General features: G+C 49.3%; 1 long non-coding RNA gene across 2 annotated transcripts; it reads right to left on the bottom strand.

The window, feature by feature from the left end:
- Positions 1 to 1,259: 1,259 nt before the first annotated feature.
- LOC128791895 (uncharacterized) lies at positions 1,260 to 6,781 on the bottom strand. 2 transcript variants are annotated; one of them, XR_008432213.1, is made up of 9 exons: positions 5,800 to 6,781; positions 5,682 to 5,723; positions 5,264 to 5,594; positions 4,106 to 5,183; positions 3,988 to 4,029; positions 3,844 to 3,889; positions 3,698 to 3,741; positions 3,576 to 3,616; positions 1,260 to 2,072 (listed from the first exon to the last, which is right to left on the bottom strand). It is a non-coding gene; the product is annotated as an uncharacterized LOC128791895 (long non-coding RNA). The 2 variants fall into 2 exon arrangements; XR_008432214.1 differs by lacking the exon at positions 1,260 to 2,072 and adding an exon at positions 2,464 to 3,494.
- Positions 6,782 to 7,289: the final 508 nt, after the last annotated feature.

Raw genomic sequence — 7,289 nt, 5'->3', positions numbered from 1 at the left:
AGTGATTCAGGTTTGGTATTTCAAACCTTGTTTTCATCTCGATATCTGTATTCTCTGATTCTTTTGCCAGGCCATCATATTTATAGGGCCTTGCTATTTCATCTTCCCCAACACTGGCCACTTTTCTTTCCCAGGGAAAAGGACCGGTCTGTGATTGCAGGGGCCTGTGGCCCTGAGTGGCTGGACACCTCCAAAAATCCAAACGATCGAAGATGTGTCGCAGACCCAAGCTGCCCCACCTCAAACCTGTGCTGCCCTGACAGTCCCAAGGGAACCCTACAAACTGACCCTAACCCTAACCCCTAACCCTAACCCCTTACCCCAACCTCTAACCGCAACCCTAACCCAACCCTAACCGCAACCCTAACCCCTGCCCCCTAACCCTGAACGCAGCTCCTTAGCTCTACAAAATGGCGGCATCCGTGTGGTCATGTGACAGGGAGCAAGATGGTGGCGTCCATCGGGTCACGTGATGGGGAGCAAGATGGCGGTGTCTACATGGTGGGGGTGATGTGGGTAGTGGGTATTGTAATGTGGCAGGTGGAGCACTAATTAGGGGTTGTATAGGTATATATAAAAAAGAAGAAAAACTATATGTCCGGTGCAGCAGTAGAAAGTTTCAGGCTCCCGGGGAGTAAATTCTTTTTTTTTTAATAATTATTTAAAGTTTGTTTTTTGTTTTACTCCCAGGGAGCCTGAAAGTTTCTACTGCTGCTTTTTGAAAGCTAGAAAGGGAAACAAAGTTAGAAATGAAAAGATGGAAAGAAAGAAAAAGACAGACTTAAGAGACTACTTAAGAGACTACTTAAGAGACTACTTAAGAGACGAAAAGAAATAGGAAAAGAATGGCAAAGAGTAAAAAATGAGAAGGGTTACAGTGAAAAAGAAAGAGGGTGAGAGTGAAAAAGAGGACAAAAGAATAGAGAAAAAAAAGAAGAGAAGCTGGAGAGAAAAAGAAATAAAGAGTAAAAGCATCAACTAGAGAGAAAAATAAATAGAAATAGTGAAACAGAGAAACAGAAGAAAAGACATACAGGGAAATAGAGAAGCAGAGAGAGAGAGAGTTAGAAACAGTGAGAAACAGAAACAAAGTTAGGGACGGACAGAAATGACGTGACAGAAAGAAAACTAAGAGAAGAAGCAAAGGAAGAAATACAGTGGGGAAAAATAAAAATGACTAAACCACACCAAAAAAACACAGGAGCCAAAGGGGGAGGGGGAGGGAGCGGAGGGCATCATTATTAGGGTTGATTCAACTTTAATGAATAATTTTTTTTATTTACACTCCAGCAAAACACATGGAAACGATGTATACAAATGGGAGCGTAGATACAATCCGTACGCTGACCGGTAGAAATCCGACTTACGTACGGAGCCGTATGTGGAAATGCGGCGGCAAATGCAAACACGGAACAATACGGGGCAATAGAAACCAAACGCATATTAACACAATATAACCTTTTTTCTATTTACATTACATTTTGTTTGATTGTTAGAGGAAAGACCAAAACAAAAATAGCATACAGAAAACAACAGTCATCCACCGTGACCACCTCCTTCACATTGCACGCAAACTCACTGTCGCTCTCGTTTCAACCGCTCCGTTACGCCCCGGCAATCGTTGTTCCTCGGGAACGTGGTTCCCGGGAGCCTCCAAAAAAATCCTCCTGCCTGACGAAAACCCCGGTCCCAGGACGGTCCGCCTTCAAACTTTGGCGATGAACGTCGCCTCGCGGACTGGCCGGGACAGAGGAAAAAAAACCCAGCCGGGGGGGAAAAAAAAAAAAGCCCTGGCTGGGGATTTTTTATTCTAAATTTAAAAATGAGCTGAAAAACCTGAAAGGCAAAGGCCATACGCACAAGGTTAGAACCGGTCAACACACACTCACACCTGCAGACACAAGCTCTCACAGACAGACACGGACAATCACGCTCTCTCACACGCTCTTCCGCTTACACGCTGACTGCGACCCTTACTTGAAACGCTACGCTGACGCTTTGACGCATCTTCTGACCGCGGCTCTTTGATGTCCAGCGGTAGATTCCGGGATAACGTGTAGGGACCCGGGGACCTGCGAGACGACAGAGATGACGGGAGGCGGTCGACGAGTGACTACCTGACGGCTAGGAGCTATTCCCGCTCCGGGTCCATAAATTTTGTACCCAAAACCCCATAGAAGACAGATGAACTGTAAAGTTTTATAACTGCTCTACCTAACCGTGACTACGTGCCTGGGCAGGGCAGCTCCGATTGTAAGTGGCATAACAGAGGCATGTACAACATAAGCCAAGGTAGGTACATACAATATATGCACAATATAAGCCAGTGTAGGTACATAGAGTATAAGTACATACAATATAAACCGACATAGGTACATACGACATAAGTACATACAATATAAGCACATACAGTATAAGCCAACATAGGTAGGTACAACCTAAGCACGTACAATATAAGCCAACGTAGATACAATATAAGTGAGGACTTGACGTAACTCTCCGGAAGATTAATTGTTGAGCCCTATACCCTTTGAGAAGGCGCAAGCTACGGAACTACTGCGGTCAGGTGATGAGGGTCTAATACGCTCCCTCTAGAAGTCCAAGAGAATAGCACGGGAAGAGAAGGCGCTACCAAAGGTAAGAAGGAAGATGAATGAGAACGTCTCCTGTACTTCTTCCCGTCTCAATAAGTAAAAATGTAACGATGCTGGAATAAGCGATATCCAGGAAGGTACACGAGTAAAATATGGCCGATACGGCAGAGAACAATGCCGATAAAGCCTCGAGATGTAACAAAGGCATATGACGCAGAAATCAATGGACACGGACGACATAACACGGACACGGACGACATGACACGGACGACATAACACGGACACGAGTGGAAACTGCCTGGCAGTTCCACCTTATGGACCCAAGATTGCTAGTCCAAGATGAGTCATAGGCCGATGATGCCAAAGGAAAGAAAGCCCTAGGGCAATAGCATGTGATGATGAAATTTAACTCCTTTCAAGATGTTAGTGCCAAAGGACTTAAGAGGAAGCCTAAGAAGCTCAGTAGGCCTAGACAAGAAAGCGATGACTACGGCGTGACCGTGGCTATAGCTCTGGACGTGAAGGCGGGCTCCTCGGGTGAAAAGATCCACGACGACATCGAGAGTCGAAGAAGGCCGCCGACGCAAACCTCACGAGGACGCGAAGATGGATCGGAACTGCCCTGCCCGGCGAAGACTCTGGTGAGGCTGAGGAGAAACCCTCTCCCTCTGCTTCCAAGGGGCCCGTCCCACTATGGGCCTCTCCTCTAAGCTAACATCAAATTGTCTCCTGTGATAGTAAAGGTTTTTCCCCTTCTCCCACCTACTGGCCCCGACAATTAGCTTTTGCAAGACGACCGGACAAAATCCATCGTCAGCCGGACGTGGACGGCGACACGTTCTCTACATCCACTTCGGTGCTGCCGTTTCCAAACTTCAGCTATGCGCCTCCTCACGGTACCTAAGACAAAACAGAAAATGCAACTGGCGCCCTGCAAAAGAGGAATCCCCGGAACTCTGACGCACCGCTGCCCCGGCTCACCTGAAATCTTGACGCGACTCAACAGGCTGCCAGGAGGATACCTACAAAAGGAAAAGGCACAGGCTTAGCGTGCTGCCGCATAACGGTCACCTATGAGTCACCCTGCCTAAATGCCGACTCACCCGCTTGACTCTGTTCCTTCACACGCCTAGGGCAGCAATGACACCTGCAAAGAAACAAAGCAAAAAAAACCACACTGAGATACTGAGAAAAGACCACCACCCTGACCCAACAAGTACGCCCACCTACACCTTAAGCTTGCACCCACCTGGCCTCAGACATCTGGGATCAGAGACATCTCGCAAGAGGACTGCCTAAAACAAAAAAAAAAAAAAAAAAAAAAAGGGGATGCTTAGACTTTCACCAGAAACTGAGACCTGTGCGAGAACAACTGCTTCTGTCCACTGCTCACCTGACACACTTGGCCTTGACTGCAGCTATCTGCCTGGACTTCCTAATAATAGACAAAGAACAGTGCTGTAACATAGTCACCATTTATGCTTCCCCTGCAAATACAAACAGCGACTGACCTTCTCAGGGAAAACCCCCTGACCCAGGAGGGGCGCTCTGCCACAGATCTTAAATGTCTGCATCTGAAAGAAAGTTAGGAGAAAATTCAAACAACTGTAGGATAACTTAACAGGTCCAAGGATCCTGTGTGAATCTAGGAATACCATCTAGAATACAACTACATCCCCCATTCCCAATTGCAGGTCTCCAGGACTTGTGCAATTACACCAGGCTATGCAGCAGGACAGAGCAGCTCCGGGACAAATATGTGCAGACACCCGTGACACAGGACAGGACATGACAAACGAGGGGACGCCACGAGGAGAAAAATCTCTTGGCGAGAAAAATGCCCGCGAGGACAGAGAGATTGCGGAACGAGATGACCTAGGTGAGACGGACGGCTCGGAGCTGATGAGGCTCAAAGAACCCTGCAGGAAGAAGATGCTAAGAAAACGATGTCTTCCGAGAACTGCACAAGCGGATGCCTGAAAAGCCTACGGTAAGAATGAGCTACCTAGCTTGGCATTCTCACAAGTCCTAAGCCGCTATAATGGATCATTGGCGTGCGCGGCTGTCGCTACCGCTCGGAACGAGACCTTAAAAGACATCTGACCGGATGCTTCTAAAGACAGATACGACTGCGATGCCTGTTGGGACTCCCGAGTCAAAAGGCCTGTGGCGTTGGGGCTGGTCCGAGGAACGCAAAGATCACAGATGCCAAGATGACCCTCAGACAGCTAAGGTAAAAAAAAGACAAGCGACGTGACAGACCCAAACAACACAGAATGCACAAGAGACAAGTGACACGACACACACCGGAACTGCTCTGCCCTGCGCACCTCAGCACTGAGATCAAAAGAGACACTTTCCCTTTAGGTGGCCTAACGAGACACTTCTTAGACATCCCCATCTCCAAAGCAGACTCCAAAATCCCTTCCAGGCAGTCCCAAGCCAGCACCCCGCTTCCCTCCCCTCAGTGGGTCATAGCCCTCAACTTATCTTGCACACTTCTGGGTGTGCAAATCCCTGTCAAGTGCAAAAGAAGGCCACTTCCCCGTCTGGGAAGTTCCAGCTGTCACCAGGCTCTTATCTCTTCGTCTGCCAAGACAAAGAAAAGGAAACATCAGCGCATAATCTTAACAGCACACGGGCCAAAACCTGACAATTCTGCTACTCACCTTCTCCTAAGAGGGCCCTGGCGTTTGGGCCGCACGCTTCGGCCGTGCTCCGAGGCCGACGCTGCCGTCACGAGGTACGCCTAGGTTAAGTGGAGACAAGGTGACTGGGCACAGCTGAAACTGGAGTGGACCCCCTCTCCTCCTCCCTACCTCCCCGACTCACCGCAGCTCCTCGGCCGTTCCCGTGAGCTACCCAGATGGGACCTTGAAATACAAGATGTGTGGGCTTCATCACGGGGTCCCATCATACTTCCGGAGGGCTCACGAGTGCAGGAAACCCGGTCCGTCCGCCACCTGATGACATGGGCTTAGCGTACACCGAGTGGATGGCCTAAAGCATGCAAATGAGAACGGATGGTTAGAGGTGCACCAGAAACTGAGACCTGTGCGAGAACAACTGCTTCTGTCCACTGCTCACCTGGCACACTTGGCCTTGGCTGCAGCTATCTGCCTGGACTTCCTAATAATTGACAAAGAACAGTGCTGTAACATAGTCACCATTTATGCTTCCCCTGTAAACACAAACAGCGACTGACCTTCTCAGGGAAAACCCCTTGACCCGGGATTGGGGGCTCTGCCACAGATTTAATCCGCCTGCATCTGAAAGAAAGGTAGGAGTAATGTCAAATGGCTGCAGGATAACTTAACAGCACCAAACATGTCAATCTACAAATACAATCTAGAGCCCAACTACACCCCGCATCAGAAATTTCAACTCCTGGGACTTGTCCCGTTACAGGCTATGCAGCAGGGCAGAGCAGTTCCGGGACAAATACGTGCAGACACCCGTGACACAGGACAGAACGTGACAAACAAGGGGACTCGACAGGGAGAGAGAGCTCTCGGTGAGAAGAATGCCGGCGAGCGCCGGGAGAATGCGGAACGAGATGACCTAGGTAAGACGGACCGCTCAGAGCTGATGAGGCTCAGAGAACCCTGCAGGAACAAGATGCTAACAGAATGATTTCTTAAGAGAACTGCAAAGATGAATGTCCAACAATTTTATGGTCCGAAGGCTCTAGCTAGCTTTGCATTCTTATCGGTCCTAATCGGCTATAAGGGATCATTGCGGTGTGTGGCTGTCGACACAGCTCAGAGCAAGACCTTAAAAGACATCTGACTGGATGCTTCTAAAGCGAGATGCAATTCAGATGCCTGTCTGACCTCCAGAATCAAGAGTCCTATTGCACCGGTGCCCGTCCAAGGAATGCGGAGATCGCGGATGCCAAAAATGAGGCCGGGCTTTCCGATAGGGCCCTCAAAGGGCTAAGGTAAAAAAGACATGTGACACGAAATACCCAAACACACAGAATGCACAATAGACAAGTGACACAACACACACCAGGACTGCTCTGCCCTGAGCACCTCAGCACTGTGATCAAAAGAAACACTTTCCCTTTAGGTGGCCTAAGTGGATACTTCTTGCACATCCCTGCCACCAAAGCTGATTCAAAAAGCCCTCCCAGTGCCTCCCTTTCATCCCCTCTCAAGGTCGTAGCCCTCGACTTATCTCTCGGATGTCCGGGGATGAGAATCCACGTTGCGTGCGAATGGAGGCCGCCTCGCCTGCTGGGAATTTTCTTACGATTACCAGGCTGTAGTCCCTTGCTCAACTACAATCGAGAACACCAGACATCACTGCGTGATCTTAGCTGTACAACGGACAAAACCCAGCAATTCTGCTACTCACCGTTCTCCTCAGAATGCCCGGCTTCTTGGGCCGCACGCTTTGGCCGTGCTCGGAGGCTGACGCCGTCATCGCAGGGTACGCCTGGGTTAAGAAGAGACAAAGTGACTCGGCATTGCTGAAACCTAAGTGGACCCTGGCTCCCCCTCCCTACCTTGGCGACTCACTGCAACTCCTCGGCCATTGCCAAAGGCTGCCTGGATGGGACCTTGAAATACAAAATTTCAAGGCTTCATCACAGTCCTGAAATACTTCCAGAGGACTCACAAGCACAGGAAACCCGGTCCATCGGCTGGTTGGTGACGGGGGCTTGGCAATAATACTCCGAGTGGATTGCCT

This window comes from Vidua chalybeata, chromosome 8 (genome assembly GCF_026979565.1).
Source record: "Vidua chalybeata isolate OUT-0048 chromosome 8, bVidCha1 merged haplotype, whole genome shotgun sequence".
NCBI lineage: Eukaryota > Metazoa > Chordata > Aves > Passeriformes > Viduidae > Vidua > Vidua chalybeata.
This window is presented reverse-complemented; position numbering and strand designations above follow the sequence as displayed.